The sequence below is a fragment of the Macrobrachium rosenbergii genome, chromosome 15, assembly GCF_040412425.1.
Source record: "Macrobrachium rosenbergii isolate ZJJX-2024 chromosome 15, ASM4041242v1, whole genome shotgun sequence".
Classification (NCBI taxonomy): domain Eukaryota; kingdom Metazoa; phylum Arthropoda; class Malacostraca; order Decapoda; family Palaemonidae; genus Macrobrachium; species Macrobrachium rosenbergii.
The window spans coordinates 17,083,000-17,102,999 of record NC_089755.1 but is presented as its reverse complement, the minus strand read 5'-3'; positions in this window follow the sequence as shown (position 1 = coordinate 17,102,999).

Genomic DNA, 20,000 nt, shown 5'->3' with positions numbered 1-20,000 from the left:
GACTGCCAGAAAAAGTGTATACAATGAAATGAAACGAAAGTCACCAGAGCCTACTGAGAGCAAGATGAAAATGCAAAAATTTGGCAACAAGACGAGCTAAGGTACCCAAGCTTAACTGGAAAAAACAGTGCATATTATGTGAGAAAGAGTGTGTTTACGAAAGAAACCACCCTGATCCCACTGATTGGCGGCAAGTTCAAGTTACTTTCAGCGCGGGAAACCTTGCTCTCAATCTGCTCTTCTAGAAATGATCAACTTGCAGAAAATGTGAAAAGGAGATTATTGGATTGTATTGATTTGGTAGCAGCTGAAGCACGATATCATTTTCATTGTCGAAATGAATTCAAGAGAAATATACCAACAAGTTCTACACCTGGAAGACCAAATGATCAAGATAGGATGGCTTATTTCAATGTAGTTTGCACTTGGTTGGAATCTGATGCTGAAATCCACACAGTGACTGAGATCTACAATAGAATGGTAGAAATAGCTGGCTCTGAGGGTAGTGTGTATAGTTAGAAATGATTGAAAACAAAGTTGAAGCAAAGGTATGGAGACCACATTACTGTTTTTGAAGGGGAGGGTAAAAGTAGCAAGGTTTGTTTCCATAATATGATGGAATACTTAATTAATGACAAATGGTACCAGAATCGAAAGTACTCAGAATGAAGCTGAAAGAATAATATCAATGGCTACAAATTTGATATTAGATGATATTCGATCTAGCAATTTCGACTGTGAGTGGTACCCAACAACAGAAAAATGCAGAGTACTGAACATGCACTGGAATGGATTCCTTGGAAACTGCGATTGTTTATGCAGTGTATTTATAAGAAATACATTAAAACAATGCAGTATTGGTCAAGCATTAGTTAGCGCCACCCGTCCACGATCATCTTTACCAGCCATCTTTTTGGGCTGGGTGTGGATGTTGGCCAGTCTTTGGATCAAGGTGGCTTATTGATCAACTTAACAAATTAGGTTTTTGTGTGAGCGTGGATGAAGTAACCAGGTATAAACAATCTGCTATGGAAAATGACAGCTATGACAAAGAAGTTAGCAAATTAGCTGAATTGGTTACCCAGTGGTCAGCTGACAACGTCGATCACAACGTCAGAGCCTTGGATGGAAAAGGCTCCCTACACGGCATGGGCATAATATTGTCGACCACTAGTAAGCTTGGTTCTTCATATCCAACAAGTCGCCCTCCAATCAAACGCAACAAATTGAAGAAGGTAGAGAATGTGATTAAACACAAAGGCATCCCAATCATAAACTATTCGTCATCATCAACAACTGGACTGTCGAAACTGATCTTCAAGGAAAGGTGTGCGCTGGATCTTAGCAAGACATTCATTCTCCCGTCCAACTAGATCTACTCTGGAGCAGTGCTATATTCTTGAAAGAAGGGAACTCGTCCAAACTGGTCTGGCTATATGACTGAAGTCTGTGGAGGAGAATATCCTGGAAAATCTTCGGTGTCCCTTCTTCCAATAATTGATCTAAACCCTTCAGATCTCTCATGCATATACTCAACATTATTATTCATCATAGACCAATCCAAATGTCTGAAAGTTCAAACACCCGTGGTAACTTTTGATCAGCCACTTTGGTTAAAAGCAATGGAGGTAGTGCAAGCAAAATCACTGAATGTGGTTCTGATCTTGAGTGGTTTTCATCTCATGATGAGTTTCCTTGGAAGTATTGGTGACGTTATGAAAGGGTCTGGAATTTCTGAGGCACTCAGCACTGTGTATGGTAACAATGCAGTGGAACACATGCTGTCTGGAAAAGCAATTTCAAGGGCTCTTGGAGGTCATTTTCTCATCACCTCAGCACTTCATTCAAAGCTTTTTTCTATATTTTCCAGCTCATATTGATAGAATTGAAATGAGTACAGAAGGGGAGGGCGAAGAATATAGACAAGATAGTGATGTGAGCAGCTCTGAAATGGACATCGTTATTAAAAGGGACCCTGCATTTAAATTTGTAGAACCTTCAACAACAGAACAAGTAGAAAACCTGGAATGAATGACAGGAAGCTTCATGAGGATCCAATAAATTTTGAAGTATATTTTCAAACATCAGAAGAGCTGATCCAGCTAGAAGATCAGCTGAAAAGATATGAAGATTGCCTTGCTATACAATCTAGAACAGCAAAATTCTGGTTCCAGTATGTTCATTATATTGATGTCCTAAAGCTGTTCATACACGCAGAAAGAACAGGAAACTGGGTACTGCATCTAGGTGCTCTGAGCAAGATGGTTGATCTGCTTGCTGCGACAGGTCACTACAGTTATGCCAAGTGTGCAAGACTTCATTTACAGCAGATGCTTGATAAAATTTCAATACCCAGTATTCATGTAAAATTCAAAATAACTTAGAAATCAATTTATATCAGAACTCTTAACATAATTTTCATCCTTTTCTAGTTATCGAAGCAAATCATCAGATACATTGTCATCTCTCCAGTATGCCAAGTTCATGGAACTGGTATCAACATGTATGCACCTACAACCTGAAACTTTACCTCCAACTGATAATGCACTGAAGTTCCATGCATATCGAGTCCACCTTCAAGTTTCACAATGGAAAACTCTCAGTCCTAACTGCCTTAACCCTCTGAATTGGTGGCGATCTCTAAAGAATGGAATTATGACACCTGTGATGACAGATCTTGAGCTTGCCCTAGAGAGAATCTTGCGATTTGTTAGATGCAAATGCAAAATTTCAAACAAAAATGTGTGTTCTGGAAATATCTGTTCTTGTGTTCGTAGCGGCTTGAAATGCATATCAGCATGTAGTAGCTGTTAAGGTGAATCATGTTGCAACAGCGCTGTCACACCTGAGCTTCCAATAGATGATGACTATAATGAAACAGACAGAAATTTGTTTGACATAATATTTTTGTAGGGGAAACAGTATGATTTTAATCTACATTTTATTCATGTGGTTGCTCAATGTGATGATACTCACTATATATACAGTAATACCAATACTACTTAGCTTTCTTTAAACCCAGGGTCAACTGTAAATATTATGACAAGCTCATACTAACTGAAAATTTCTTGTAAAATAAGGTCATAAAGATTTTCTTAACAAATAAAAAGGAATTTGTTGAACCAGAGTAGCTACATATCTATAATGGCGAAAAATATCCTCATAAATTGAGTGAAAATCTGCTAAAGACCATAGTTCACGTTTGCACTTATTTTTTTTTTTCACCAAAAGCTATGAAGTAAGGCTTTTAGTGAGTTAATCTACAGGAAATTGTGGATCTAATGGTACCAAATGTGGCTTTGACCCATTTTTGGGCTAATTTGCTTAGGCTATAAGCAGCAAATGTCGTTTAATATCCAATTCACACTGCTTCGGCAATATCACCGAAGGGGAATTATTATAAGTGATGATAAATGGCAAGATACCCAAGTGTATCTTGATAGCCCAATGGTTAGCGACGTCGACCGGAAGTCGTTAGTTGTACTGTCGAGTGTTCGAGTCACTTAAGTAACAAACCATGATAATCCAGGCATGGAAACAGATAGAAGGAATTACCGAAAACATCATGGAGCTAAAAATATCAGAAAGAGCAAGCAGAGGTAGATTAATAGTTCCCAGAACTATACCAGGAAAACTAAGGAAAACACACAGGACATTCATCCACCACGCACCAGCATCAATAATGCAGCGATTATTCAATGCACATTACCAGCTCATCTGAGGAACATATCAGGAGAGGGCGTATATGTGTTTAAGAATAAGCTCGAGAAATATCTAAGCTGCATCCCAGACCATCCAAGATTGGAAGATGCAAAATATACCGGAAGATGCATTAGCAATTCTCTGGTAGACATCAGAGGTGCCTCACACTGAGGGACCTGGGCCAACCCGAACGAACTGTAAGGTGTAAGGTAAGGTAAGGATCACTAATAATTCACCTTCTATGAATGAAGTGAAGGTACAACTGTCAGGAACAGAGGGCGTTAGTATACGGTTTAGCCTTATTTTCTAACCAGATAATAAGCGTGGTATTAAGTCTGTTTTATAGTTTGAAGGTGAAGCTATTTCCTGCCAACTGGGTTTGTACGTTGCTGTAAAGATGTCCCAAACTATGATCTGTGATTGGGGCGAGGTGGGTGAGTGGCAACGAATACTTCATGGGCGGTCTCTTTGATGTCCAAAGAAGGAGAAGAGAGATTACGAGAGAAAAGAGAAGAAATATGTGGTAAATTGCAGACGAAAAAACAAAGAGATATATAAGAAAATAAATTATAATGGACGGTCTCTTAGATGTCCTTTCAAGGCGGAGAGATAATGCGAAATAAGTGAGGAGAAGAAAGAATATATAATCAAATGCAGACAAGAAAAACAAACTGATATGTAAGAACTTTTTTTTAAGAAACTGAGTGAGAACAGCCAATACTTAATACAGGACACGATTCGCTTTACATTTTATTGCTTTTCATTTCCGTCAGTTTTGGAAAGAGAAGTTTTGAAACCACTTGGGGTCCCTCAGATGCCTTCAAAGATACGAAATGGAATCAAGATTTTTATCAGAATTGAAATCGTCTTTCTTTGCGAGTCTTTGGAATGAAGATTCCAGCTCTCCTTTCTGCTTCAAGTTTTTGCTTTTTGATATGTCATGAAAAAATGCGTATGTCGGGCCCAATTGATGTACAAATATATTTTCTTTATCTTATAGTACAGTATCGAATTATGGCTGATATAAAACACTACATTATAAATTTGTGTGTGTACATGCATACCACTCGTAAATATATACATATATATATATATATATATATATATATATATATATATATATATATATATATATATATATATATATGTGTGTGTGTGTGTGTGTGTGTGTGTGTGTGTGTGTGTTTGTGTGTATGTATATACACACATATATATACATACATACATACATACATATCAGTCTTGAGTTGTTGAGTCTTGTCAAACTCGACCAAGAGAGAGAGAGAGAGAGAGAGAGAGAGAGAGAGAGAGAGAGAGAGAGAGAGAGAGCCAGCCCTCTTGTAAGGAACTGTGAAAGTTGTGTAATTCCTCTCCTCCTCTCTTCCCCTCCCTCCTCCGAAATTCAATTCCTCTCCGCAGTGGACTTGAACGATCCTTAAGTCCAGTCGAGTTAATGATAAAAGGTGTAAAGAGAGAGAGAGAGAGAGAGAGAGAGAGAGTTGGGGAGGGCCGTGTCTTGGGAAACATGTGTTCCTCCTCCACCTCCTAAATTACCCCTGGGCCTTTTCCTCTTCAGAGAGCCCTGTTCACGGAGGCTGCTCTAAGAAGGCGTCTGTCTTGGGAGGATGTCCTGCCCTTGTAGAGAGCTGTCAGTACTTTATTGGTATGATCAGAAAACAAGTAAAAAATGTGCCGAAGTTTCTTTGGCGCAATCGAGTTTTCTGTACAGCGTATAATGTACGAAACGTTCAGCCACGACCCATGAAAATCTTAGCCGCGGTCTATGAAACTTTCAGCCACGGTCCATTTGTGGCCTGTGTTGTTGGTACCTTTAGCGGTGCCAGAAGTACGATTATGGCTAACTTTAACCTTGAATAAAATAAAAACTACTGAGGAGGCTAGAGGGCTGCAATTTGGCATGTTTGTTGATTGGAGGGTGGATGACCAACAAACCAATTTGCAGCCCTCTAGCCTCAGTAGTTTTTAAGGTCTGAGGGCGGACAGAAAAAGTTTGGACAAACAGCCATCTCTGGAATAGTTTTCTTTTACAGAAAACTAAAAGCAGACCCTCCTTTAAACATGTCCTGTTATACAGGATGGTTGTGGAATAATCTCCTAAATTCTTTGACATAATTTACCACTACAAATCACAAGGAGTCTCCTGTGCAGAAGTCATCATCAACCTTTGTTTGATTCCCCCACCAAGGAATCATCAGAACAAAGCAACTCATCGTTATCACGAAGTGGAAGGAGAATTTAACGAGAGACAAAAAAAGAGGAGATCCATTTTTGCTTCTTCCGTCGTTAAGAGAAGAATATAAAGAATAATGTTTCATCTCGCTCGTTGGCGCTACAGTTAATGGTCATCGTCTCTTCTCTAGGTTTCTTCTTTTTGTTCTTCTTAGCCATTTCGTGTTTAGTGTCTATTCTTTCGTGCTATCAGCCTTCGACACACACAAACACACACACACACACAAACATACATACATAATATGTGTATATATGTGTGTGTATATGTGTGTGTGTATATATATATATATATATATATATATATATGTATGTATATATATATATATATATATATATATATATATATATATATATATATATATATATAATGTATGTATATATATATATATATATAATATATATATATATATATATATATATATATATATATATATATATATATATATATATATATATATATATATATATATATATAAATATATATATATATATATATATATATATATAAATATATATATATATATATATATATATATATATATATATATATATATATATATATATATATATATATATATAACTGAATCACGAAAATATGGAACGTGATGAATATATAAATAAAGATAAAATCCACAGAAGGAAACGGAAACACTGGAGTACTGCGAGACCTTTCGACGCTAGGTCCTTTACTCTGCTAAGTAAAGGACCTAGCATCGAAATATTATCTTTTTATATATATATATATATATATATATATATATATATATATATATATATATATATATATATATATATATATATATATATATATATATATAATATTTACCTATCAAATATTCATTTGTTTATATGTAAACAGGATAGACCATAATGCTGAAATCACCATACCTTAGGGACAAATTGCACCCATAGAAAAGTACAACTGTAGAAGTTGGATTCACAATCACGCCGTCTAGGTTGGTTCCTAGAGGACAGTGACTTAATGCCCTCTGCTATCAAGTCTAGCTGATTGGCAACGTTATTAAAAGACTCATGACTTTCCAAAGAGTTACTCATGAATAAAGAAAGCCTTTTGATATATAAATACCATAATTTATAATGAAATACCTGTTTCATATCATAATACATTCAGTTTCCGCCTGCATACAAATCGAAACACTAAGCCACTCAACCAAGAGCTGGAGGCCTCGTAAGTCAGATACAACATAAATAAAACGAACATAAAGTTACTAACAAGCAATTATATTGCCTTTAGAAGTTCCCCCGCAGCCTCTTCTCTTCTTCAGCCCAAAATTGTTTTTACTGAGTTTCCAACTCTGAAACAGTTAAGCGGAGGAGAGCGGAAACGATCAACAAACCTCACTTTGGACAGGAAACTTCTTCTTCTCTCCTCTTTTGCCAAGACTCAATTTAATACTTTTCTCTCATAATTAAAGGTACTTTTTTTCTTTTGATTGTTTCAAGGTGACTCAATTTAAAGAGAATATAGAAACTTTTCTCTAATAATTGCTGAAAAAGTTATTTTTTTTGCTTTGGATGGAGTTTGATTTAACTGTACACTGAATAGCCGTTTGATTGTTTCGAACAGATCAACACTTGGAAGTGTCACGTGATCTTACGATTTACTTCAGGAAAAAAGACTGTTAAATCGACTCTCTCTCTCTCCCGGACCTCACTCATTCTCTCAAAGCAGCTAAATGGACTATTTAAAGAAACACAATCGTTCTTACAAAAAATAGGTTTATTATTCAAATAACTTTGGAATAAAATGGAGTTTGATAATAAATGAATTATCGAGTCAGACATCTGTCGAAAGAATTAAACATGATAGAAAACTCCCAAAAGTATAATGGAAAGTGTAAAAAGCAAACGTAACATAACAAAATTATTTATGAATATTCATATTGAATGTATACCAGTTCAAAAGTTCATAATGATTATATAAAAATCACAAGTTCAATTTTCTATAAATAGATTTGAGATATATATTTTCAAAGCCTGGAACCACTCCAAAGCTATGACTACTGCAGTTCTATACGTTAATATCAAACTCATTTAGGGCAGATTTTGGCATAATCTAGATCACGAACATACATATATAAATAGCCGAGGAATCAAATATATAAATTTTACATCAATATACACCATGTATCTTATAAATATATTTTTCTGAAATATATATATATATATATATATATATATATATATATATATATATATATATATATATATATATATATATATATATATATATATATATATATACATCACTTACATATAATTGAATATTTAACCATCGATCATTCTACAAGATTTGGAAAGGTAGAGAATGAGATTCATAATACTTCAGATCATTAGATACACAGCCAAAATATAAAGGAAAAAATAACAGGTTGCTTGTTTTCAAGCCAAAAATAGTGAGAGCTCTTATATTTTTTTATATTTATATTTGTTTTTATTAATTTTTTTGCGTTGCTTGCACGGAAACTGAAATACACAAAGATTTTACATGATAAATAAACTTGAGCAAAAAACCTTGATTAAGACCACTTTCAATAAAAAAAAAAAATAAAATTTATATGAATTCATCATGGCTTTTGTTGCCTTTGTGCTGTGCTAGAAATTGCTTTTGCATTCCACTGCATTTATTCTGCAACGCATAATAATTTTGCGATAAAGTCGAAATGAGAAACTTTACATCCCTAATGTTAATAACTATAGAAGCTAAATACTTTCGGAAGAAATTAAATAATATAAAAACCAAGAAATATATCTGCTTTTCTTCTACACCGGTGATTTTACTCAAAGGAGTTTTTGTCGTCAGCTTATCTTAATTATCTATTGCTTCCTTTGCAAGAAAAGTCAAGCTCTGCATAATGGGAAAACCATAATCATTGCATAATTTTTCGTAAAAAATATTTGTTCTCCAGTCTGACTAAAATTGGGTTGCTTTGTGTAGCAAATTCATGATATACAGGCAGAAGCCCTATAGACTGTAATCTTCTGTATATTGGAATTTAATTCTTGCAAATGGAATCGAATTTGCAGAAAACACCTGGGGCTTGTGGTTCAATTATCTTCTGTAGTTTATTCTAACCTGATAGTTTATGGTAAGGAGAGCAGAATAAAAATAATAATAATAATAATAATAATAATAATAATAATAATAATAATAATAATAATAATAATAATAATCTGGAAAAACTAGATGCCGAAGTAGCTCCAGGACTCATGCAGAAAAGTGTGCCACTAGAAACAGCGCACATTGTGAGAAAAGTGATGGACTCCTAAGGAGGCAGGATGCAACTCTGAACCCCACACTATAAAAACCACCCAGTCGAATAAGATGACTGTGATGGAAAATAATAATAATAATAATAATAATAATAATAATAATAATAATAATAATAATAATAATAATAATAAAGTTTCGAAGGTGACCCACTGGTGAACATGTTTCATTAAAAATTATGGCTGCATCAGCATAGTTTATTTGCTATTAAAGTCTCTCTTTTCTGGTTCCTTTTTTTTCTTTTGGGGGAAAGCTCACTTAATAACACGAGCAGTGTACTTTATCAATTACTGGGTCATTCATGTCTACGTAGAATCGCCTACGTATTTATTTTCGTTTATCATTAAGCGTAGCAATTTGCATATCATTAATATTTTTTTCCCAGATGTCGTAAAGTTTCCGGTTGCTGGGATTTGGGAACACGAGGGAAACTCATCTAATATGAAAAAGGAGATGTTTACATCGTCCATTTCCCTTCCACGGTCATCAATAACCCTTGTTTGCTCATACCTCAATGTTTGTTTCTCTCTCTCTCTCCCTCCCCAGGCAAACAGAATCTCGCTGGTACAGGAAATATTCACTTAGGAAATAACGCATGTCTTCTGATAATTCTTGCTTTCGTTTGCAGAATTAAATCTCCCTTCCCGCGAACTGGAATTTAATATATCTTTGGGTGTTTTAGGTACCTTCTCTTCCCTTTCTCTTTTACTTTCCCTCGGAATTCGTCACCCACCGAAGAAAGGGAGACCTTTCAACTGTTCCTAGAAGCTTTAGGAAAATTAAAGCGGGAATCGTGAACACAGAAACTGATATTTCTTGTCATTATCTGATGCGTGAATTATAACCCTCATCTTTTACGCATTGCAAATGAATATCTATTAGTTCTTGGAGCTCATAAATTAACAATTTTTATTAGGAATCAGTTGCTCCTTCGATCAGCCTTGGAGCAGGACCTCAGACTTAGAATATTTTTTGTTATTGTTGTTGCAGCCTTGATAAAAGGTGGCCGAGCTGCAAGTGTTTGCAAAAATAAAATTTGCCTTCTGATTCGGAAAGATTTATTAGAAATGTCTAATGGCATGTCATTTAGTCTCGATATAAACATCACAACGCCCAATTTCGGTAAAAAAAAAATTTTTATATATCAAATTTCCCAAGAAACGAGCCCTCTGCGCTACTCAGCCGCAATCCCATTTCAAATCGCCCGAAGAAAGAGAAACGCAAACCAATGATCATCGATAAAGCAAGCATCCCAGTCACCGTTCTGAGACAGAGAAGGCTCTTAGATGAAGGAGCAGAACCCACATCATGAGGCTATGAATCGTCCTCCTCAGAGCATTTAATCCTTAATGTTAATTATTATTGAAGGGTTGTTATTCTCCTCGGACTTGCACAGCCCCAGACGGAGAGGAAACTCAACGGGTTCCTCACTCGGAGGAAAGGAGCTGAGGAAATTCTTTCTTCTGGAGGACAAGGGTCTTGTGTTTACCTTCTCCAAATGGAAACACTTTCCAGGGGACTGGAGCGAAGTTCAGTATGTAAATTGAATTACGATCCTTCGTTTTGTATAAGGCTTTATTAACCCTGAGAAATATATATATATATATATATATATATATATATATATATATATATATATATATATATATATATATATATTTTCATGATGTTGCCTTGTAATACGTATATCCTCCTATAATTTTGACATATTTACTTCTTTTTCCATGTTTATGTGTAATGATACTGGTTGTTGAAGTGTCATATTTAATTTGGCATCAGATATCAAAAGAACTATGATTAAGTAACTTGATAGCGTAATTTAGAATTGATAATATAATTTTAATAGTAACGTAATTTAGAACGAATATCTTTCTTGATAAAGCGTAGTATGTGAACACGTGTGTGTGTCCACCAGAGCTTGTTTCATTTCAGTTGTCATCAGTTGAGATAAGAAAGCGCTTTGTTTTGGGTTAGTGATGACAGGTTTTGAAAACAAATGTGATTCGTCCCATTCTGCTCAAGACGAGTGATTTCATTTGTTGCGTTGGTCGAGTCATGTACGCCACTTGAGAGAAAGAATACGTGTCCCGTCAATTACGTCATGTTTTGTAAGATTGCATTCAAAACATTTTGCCGGGATGACTCTAGAAGCTTCTCCATTGTATCTCGCACCCAAAATGCTATAGTGACATCACCTCCTGCTTCTAGAACTTCCCTTTTATATCTCGTACCCAAAATGCTTTAATGACATCATGTAATTGTTTCACGTATTACTGGAATCTAAAATCTATTTGATTCTGATTTCTGAGACCAGTTGAAATGGTTCCTCTCTGTCTCTCTCGTTCTTAGGAAGAGATCACTTTTAACATAGTATTTTGTGGTCACATATTAACATTAACTTTTGAGATCTGAACTTAGTGTTATTTAGTTCGTAACGGCGCCTGGTAAAAGTGTATATTGTGGTAACGCAGCTGCAGCAAGTGATTTACAGAGGTTTTCACGTTTGTAAGGTAACGTGAAACCTTATTATGACATGGTATGATTTATCAAATCACCGTGATTCATTATTGATAAATCTTATGTGTATTTTTGTGTGTTTTTCTATTTACAACTTTATACACATTTTTTACGTTTTGATGTAACATTTATTTACATAACATTTTAAATATTTCTTGGTAATTTAACATTGCATACGTTTTAACATTGCATACTTGATTTCATTTATTAAGAGTTTTTATTTTTAAATCTTGATTCTTATAGTTTAAATTTTGCTTGATTAATTTAAATTCCTGATAAAGTTTTTGTGAATTAGTTTTGTTTCATAATTTAATTCAAGAATTAATTTGACTGTTGTGTTATTTTCAAGTAATAATAAATTTTTCAGATTGTGAATTCTAATTAATTGTGAATTTAGTTATAAACTTGAATTTAAGAATAAATTTTTGTATTTAACATTTTTAGAAAAACAGTGTTTCATTTATTGATCACCAGTGAATAAGATTGATTGTGTGTGCATAAGGCAAAGTGATAAACATGTTTTGTTCTTTTAGTTTTGCTAAAGTGAATTAAGACCAGGAAACAGTTAGAGTTTTTGATGGAGTGATGCCCTTCACTCTAGAAGATTTCTAGTTTAATTTTTGATACCTCACATATTCTGATGAACTTAGTTTGATTTTTCAAGTAATAAATAAGTTTTTCTTAAGGGATCACTGTTACCTTTAGAGTACTCAGTCGTAACAATTAATGTTATGAGAGTTCAGGTATCTGGCTGAAGTGAGGTATATTTTTGAATTTTGAGATTAGTTGTGTAATAACCAGGTACTTGATACGCATCGTGCCATTATATATATATATATATATATGTCTGTGTGTGTGTTTGTTTGTGTGTATATGTATGTATGTATGTACACACACACCACACACACAGGACAAGAACTATATATATATATATATATATATATATATATATATATATATATATAATATATATATATATGTATATATATATATATATATATATATGTATATTATTATGGATATCGTATATATATATATATATTATATATATATCGATACTATAGGTGTTTATATATATATATATATATATATATATATATATATATATATATATATATATATATATATGTGTTTGTCACACACACACACACATATATATACTTTATATATATATATATATATATATATATATATATATACAGTATATAAGCTACAAACATCCTTTAATATCCAATTCACTCTACCTCGAAATAATATATTTTCATATATTACCGAAGGGGAATTTTTTAGTTGGAAATAAGTTCGTCGTCCCGTGGGCTCGAACCAGCGAAGGACAAGAACTCAGGACTACAGTGCACGCATTTAACCCATGTGGCCAGCAGGTGAGGTATAAGTGGATATCGTCTCCCATATACAAATCGCCCGTCGAACTCAGGTGTTTGTATTTTAGAGACGATATCCACCCACCTCTGCCATGCTAACCGTGTAGTGCGTATTTTAGAGACAATATCCACCCACTTCTGCCATGCTAACCGTGTAGTGCGTTTGTCCCACGCAGTCATATTATGACTTTTTATCACATCACCGTGATTCATATACAATCAGTAAGCTACAAACGTCCTTCAATATCAATTCGCTCTACCTCAGAAATAATATATTTTCATATGTGTTACCGAAGGGAATTTTTAGTTGATAATAAGTTCGTCGTCCCATGGGCTCGAACCAGCGAAGGACAAGAACTCAGGACTACAGTGGACGCATTTAACCCACGGCCAGCAAGTGCGACAAACGCACTACAGGTTAGCATAAGTGGATATCGTCTCTAAAATACAATCACCTGAGTTCAACTCAGGTGTTTATATTTGGGGGAGATGATATCCACTTATACCTCACTTGCTGGCCGCAGTGCGTTTGTTAAACGCAGCCACTGTAGTATGAGTTTTTATCCATCACCTGATTCATATACGGGACGACAAACGTCCTATTATAAACTAAAAATTGCTTTCGGAAATAATATATATGGAAATATATTATTTCAAGGTAGAGTAATTTTTAGTTGATATTAAAGTTCGTCATCCCGTGGGCTCGAACTGATTGGATATGAACACAGTGATGTGAGTGGAAAAATTTAACCCATGGCCAGCAAGTGCGACAAACGCACTACACGGTTAGCATGGCAGAGGTGGGTGGATATCGTCTCTAAAATACAAACACCTGAGTTCGACGGGCCATTTGTATATGGGAGACGATATCCACTTATACCTCACTTGCTGGCCGCGTGGGTTAAATGCGTCCACTGTAGTCCTGAGTTCTTGTCCTTCGCTGGTTCGAGCCCACGGGACGACGAATTATTATCAACTAAAAATTCCTTCAGTAACATATATGAAAATATATTATTTCCGAGGTAGAGCGAATTTGATATTAAAGGACGTTTGTAGCTTACTGATTGTATATGAATCACGGTGATGTGATAAAAAGTCATAATATGGCTGCGTGCGACAAATGCACTACACGGTTAGCATGGCAGAGGTGGGTGGATATCGTCTCTAAAATACAAACACCTGAGTTTGACGGGCGATTTGTATATGGGAGACGATATCCTCTTATACCTCACTTGTTGGCCGCGTGGGTTAAATGTGTCCACTGTAGTCCTGAGTTCTTGTCCTTCGCTTGTTCGAGCCCATGGGACGACGAACTTATTATCAACTAAAAAATTCCCCTTCGGTAACATATATAAAAATATATTATTTCGAGGTAGAGTGAATTGGATATTAAAGGACGTTTGTAGCTACTGATTGTATTTGAATCACGGTGATGTAAAAGTCATATAAAAGTCATATATATATATATATATATATATATATATATATATATATATATATATATATATATATATATATATATATATATATATATAATGTGTGTGTTATTCAGAAGTCTGTTTTCCAGATAAGATAATTTATCAAGAAGCTTGTTTTTCCACATTAAAGTTTGAATAACATTTCCAGGCACTTTCTGGGCCTTCCAAAAGAATTTGCTCTTACTACCACAGCTTGCAAGCTAAAGAGTAAGATTTACCAGCAGTATAGACAAAATACACTTTACTGAGGGGTAATTGAAGACTTGAAAGTAAATTCCTAATTTTACTACAATAAATTATTTGCACACGTCCTCGAATTATTAGTTGAGGGTACGAACACATTCACCTACACCTCCCATTCAGACTCACAGTTAACCTTCACGTAAACGATGGTTAGAGTTAAAGTGCTGAGAGAAGGGAGAAAAAAAAAACTTCCGTACTAAGTCAGTAATAAGTGGGAGATTAAAGAAAGAGGGAAAACCTTAACCTAACTCAACGCAATATTTACAGTAATATACCATTACATAGATACGTTCCCCACACACGACAAAAACAACGCGATAATCTCCGCACTGAAGCAGTTTATCAAAAGAGTGATGGTTTTGATGGCACTTGGGTGTCATTTTGGTCGTCCCAGAACACTAATGCTCAGCCATAAAGGAATGAGTCTATTTTGGATGCAAAGAAGGCACAGAATCAGAAGCTTCTTCTTGACCAAAAGGCTTCCTAACGGCCCTCAGAAGATCTCGAGCCAATGGCTGTTCACAGGAAGATTCTGGAGGCTCCACCATAACAACAGACGAGATCTCAGGATGTGGGCGATGACGATGGTCTCAGTACACCTGAGAGCACGAGAGCATACCCGTGGGTTACAAAGGGGGTCAGGTGTGCGCGTCCAGCGACATTGATGCATCAGCAGCAGACAAGCCCTTGAGGCAAGAAGCCCATCCAAATATAGCAGAGCAATGTTGCAAGGTGGTGATCGCCCACGCTGAACAACGAGCTGTGGAAACAGACGAGATCTTCTCTAAAGGAGAAGAGCCGAACGCAATCTCTTGTCAATCCAGACAAAAATAGGTAAATCGCCTCTTAAGCAGTTCAACGTGGCAGGAAGCAGAAGACCAAACCAACGAAACACTCGTACATGAAAATAAAGAGAACTTTTCATGGTCGGAGTGCCAGTTAACAAATAACAACCTTCTGTGGGAGGAGCACAACAAAACAAAACTCTAACCAAGAATTCAAGGCTCAAATGAACTACTGAAACATTGAACAGTAATTAATAAACAAATGTTTACTTTCAAGGAGCCACGAGATAAAAACTTATGTAGCTGATATTACAAAATATACTCAAATATCTATATGAACATTCACCTCCACTGATCCACCGCCCGGTGTTTTAATGATCCGTCTTACAAAAACATTTTTTCCAACTGCATTAAAATGCTTGGACATTCATATATTCAGTGAGTATCCCCAGCTCAGGCAGTCACGCTTCATACTACAAATATTTTCTCCCAGAGAACATTCCTTTACCTTTGGCAGAGGAATTCATTATTCTGTTATTAAATGCCGGCCATAAGTTCTGTGTAAATTGAAAAGTGATGGCATTGCTTCATATGAATGAAAATATAAAAAAAAAATATTGAGAAATATCTCAGAACGTAGAATGATTAAGGATGACAGAAATACCTATTCAGGCTTTGGATAAGTAAAAAATTTTTTTTTTCAATGTTAGGTTATTAAAATGAAATAAAAAAAGAATTAAAGTAGAAATTAATACGATATTACCAAAAAGGACAAGTAAAATAAAATTTTGCAAAGGCTGACATATCCAATATCTTATTATTTTTTATCATTGGCATATAACGTTCCCTTTCAGATCTTCCTTGAACCATAACTTCCGTTTCAGATTTTCCTTGACCTATAATTGCCTCTTTCAGATGTCCTTTGACCCATAACTTTAGTTTAGGATCATCTTTGACCCATAAATACCACTTCCAGATCTTCCTTGATCCATAACATCAACTTTCAGATCTTCCTTGACCCATGCCTTCCCCTTTCAGATCTTCCTTAACTCTTAACTGCTATTTCCAGATCTTCCTATTCCCACAACTTCACTTTACATCTTCCCAGAGCCATGAAATCCCATTGAGGACTCCTTTGGTTAAATTCCCCAAAAAATCTAATCATCTCTTCATTGGCTTGAGTCAACCGTCCACGAAATGTCATCAAGAAAATTATTACGTTTTAGTCGCAGAAGTCTGTAAATATTGCTGCATGGCATTGCTGAGTGAATATTACTCCTATTGCTGAAATGGATTTTAATGATATTGGATTATTACGATTAATACCTTTGCCAAGGAGGTTATAGTATTTTGTTACGGATTAAACATCCTAGGAAGGCATTACTGACATTATCTGTTCAACTTTTCCAGTAAGATTCTAAAGACTAGAATGAACACACAGATGGAGAAAGTAATGTATGTATGAGGAAGAACTTTGTGGGAAAATAAAAGAAAATATAACTCAAGATAAATAAATAAATAATTGAAAGGTTTAAGGGCACTGATCATAGAATGCCCCCGAACACACAAACAACGAGATTTACATTCTGCTTCACAAATAAAAACATTATTGTAAGCAGAGAAAGCTGAATTACTCCAACGAACCAAAAAACATTAATTTTGAATGTCATCGCTGAGATGCCTTTAGAAGCTTGTTTTGGTTTTGTTCCCGCATTCCACGCACTTTCTTTTTTACAATATGAATATTGGACAGTTGCTGACCAACATTGCTGAGCCTGAAAAGCGAATTATAAGGAAAATAGAAAAGATCCTGTATAAGTTAATTTCCATAATACAGCCATCCTTTTCAATAATAATAATAATAATAATAATAATAATAATAATAATAATAATAATAATAATAATAATAATAATAATAATAATATAGTCATTGAAAGAAAAGACTGAGGAAGCAGCACATTCGTACTTTTTCTCACATATTTTTCTCTTATGAGAAAGACACCACTATCACTGCAAAAGTTCCATGAGCAATGAAACAACCATTTGAGACCACTTTTACTGTACAGGAAGGAAGAGAAAGCACCCAGGGAGAGAAAGTACCTCTGAAAAGTTGAAGCCTCTCGAGCACAAATATATTCTAATTAAGTGGAAAAGTACTTATTCTAGGGATTCGGACGGGTTGTTTCAGGTTAAAGGGAAACGACCAGCAGTGGGGACAATATCTCCGCAGAGGTGGAGATCGAATTGACTGCATAAAGTCTTTGGGAATGGCGCATACGACTTCACTTACTGAAGCCTGGAGTTTGTGAACCAGGGCTGAAAACAACGGTCCCTTTTCCTCAGACGTAACAGTCCTGTCTCCCCCAACATTTAATCACTTACTAATAAATACAACATCCATCTTTAGTAAAAATTTTGTCAAAATCCATGCATGACATTTTGCCTAATTCTAGTAAAAAACAGACAGGCAAGCAGTCAGACAGAGAGACAAGCACAAAAGCAAGCAAAGAAGGGCAACGAAAATAAAAACACAGTGTTTTTGGAGGCACCTGGCCCCGTGGAGTTTATTCCTAATGATGTTTTCTTGCTATTCCACTTATTCCTGTTTTTCTCAGGAGACAGAATCTTTATATAACAGTTCACTTTTCTAGACAAATTCTTGAGGATATATACTATATATATATATATATATATATATATATATATATATATATATATATATACATATATATATATATATATATATATATATATATATATATATATATATATATATATATATATATATATATATATATATATATATATATATATGCACACACACACACACACATATATCTATATACATGTGAAATTTTTATCACACCGTGATTTATATACAATCATGAAGCTACAAATGTCGCTTAATATCAAATTCACGCTACCTCGGAATATCTCCGATGGAGAATTATCACCGAAGGGGAATTTATATAAGTGATAAATGAATTGGTACCCTTCAGGACATGAACCCTTCGGTGATAATTCTCCATCGGAGATATTCCCGAGGTAGCGTGAATTTAATATTAAGCGACATTTGTAGCTTCATGATTGTATATAAATCACGGTGTGATAAAAATTTCATAATAAAGCTGTGTGTTCCAAACGTACCAACGAACTATCATGGTGGAGGTGGGTCATTGCCAAGGCTAAGTACAATTTCCCCGCTCACGACGGGAAAAAACAGTACACCAGACTCGGTAATGACTTATACCTCTCTTGATGGCGTGGTGGTAACGTCTACTGGAGTCACTGAATAGGCCTGTGTCAAGGGTTCGTGTCCCGACGGGTACCAGTTCATTTATCACTTATATAAATTCCCCTTCGGTGATAATTCTCCATCGGAGATATTCCCGAGGTAGCGTGAATTTGATATTAAGCGACATTTGTAGCCTCATGATTGATTATATATATATATATATATATATATATATATATATATATATATATATATATATATATATATATATATATATATATATATATATATATATATATATATATATATATATATATATATATATATATATATATATATATATATATGATAAAGATCCTATTTAATATGAAAAGATTCTTTAATATAAAAAAAAATTGGAAAGTTTGTTGGTTTTGCTTTATATTCCTTTCCGATATCCCAACTAATCCGAATTGTAAATATCTAACCATCACATTGAAAATAAAATTCTTCACAAAAGCTTGAAAATGATACAGAAAGAGAATGTGTTTTACCCATCTGATTTCAAAGGGATAATAGTAAATGAAAACCTGAAAGTTAAACAAAACTGTTTAGAATATTGTGCAGTCAAATGCAGGTATCTGTGTTGAGGATATTCAGATGAACATTTCACGTTAAAAGGATCGCATCGTTTCCGATGCATTACAACGAGAGAGAAAAAGGAAAACGACTTTTCATAATACAGTAGTTATGGCCTCACCTCTCACATGAAACCACCTGGGTGGAAGAGGAAGTCAAGTCTATTACAGAGTTTTTTTGGAGGGAAATGATGCAACTTTTAGCTTTGATCCCGGGAATGTCTCCATCAGGCCCTCACAAAGGGAGAGCGTTGGACCTCACAAACTCATTATCAGCTTCGGTGGATATTCGGTCGTTTTTCCTTGTTTCTGCATTTAATTTTTATTTTTACTTATAATTTGATATCTATGTTTGTGTGTGTGTGTGTGTTTGTCTGTTTGCATGTATGTGTGTGGGGGGCGGGGGGAGGAGTCTATCTTATCACTTTACTGAGATTCTACAGGGAGTGTTAAAATTTCCATCTTGACTTTTTGTGGTTTAATTGACAACTGTTCACTG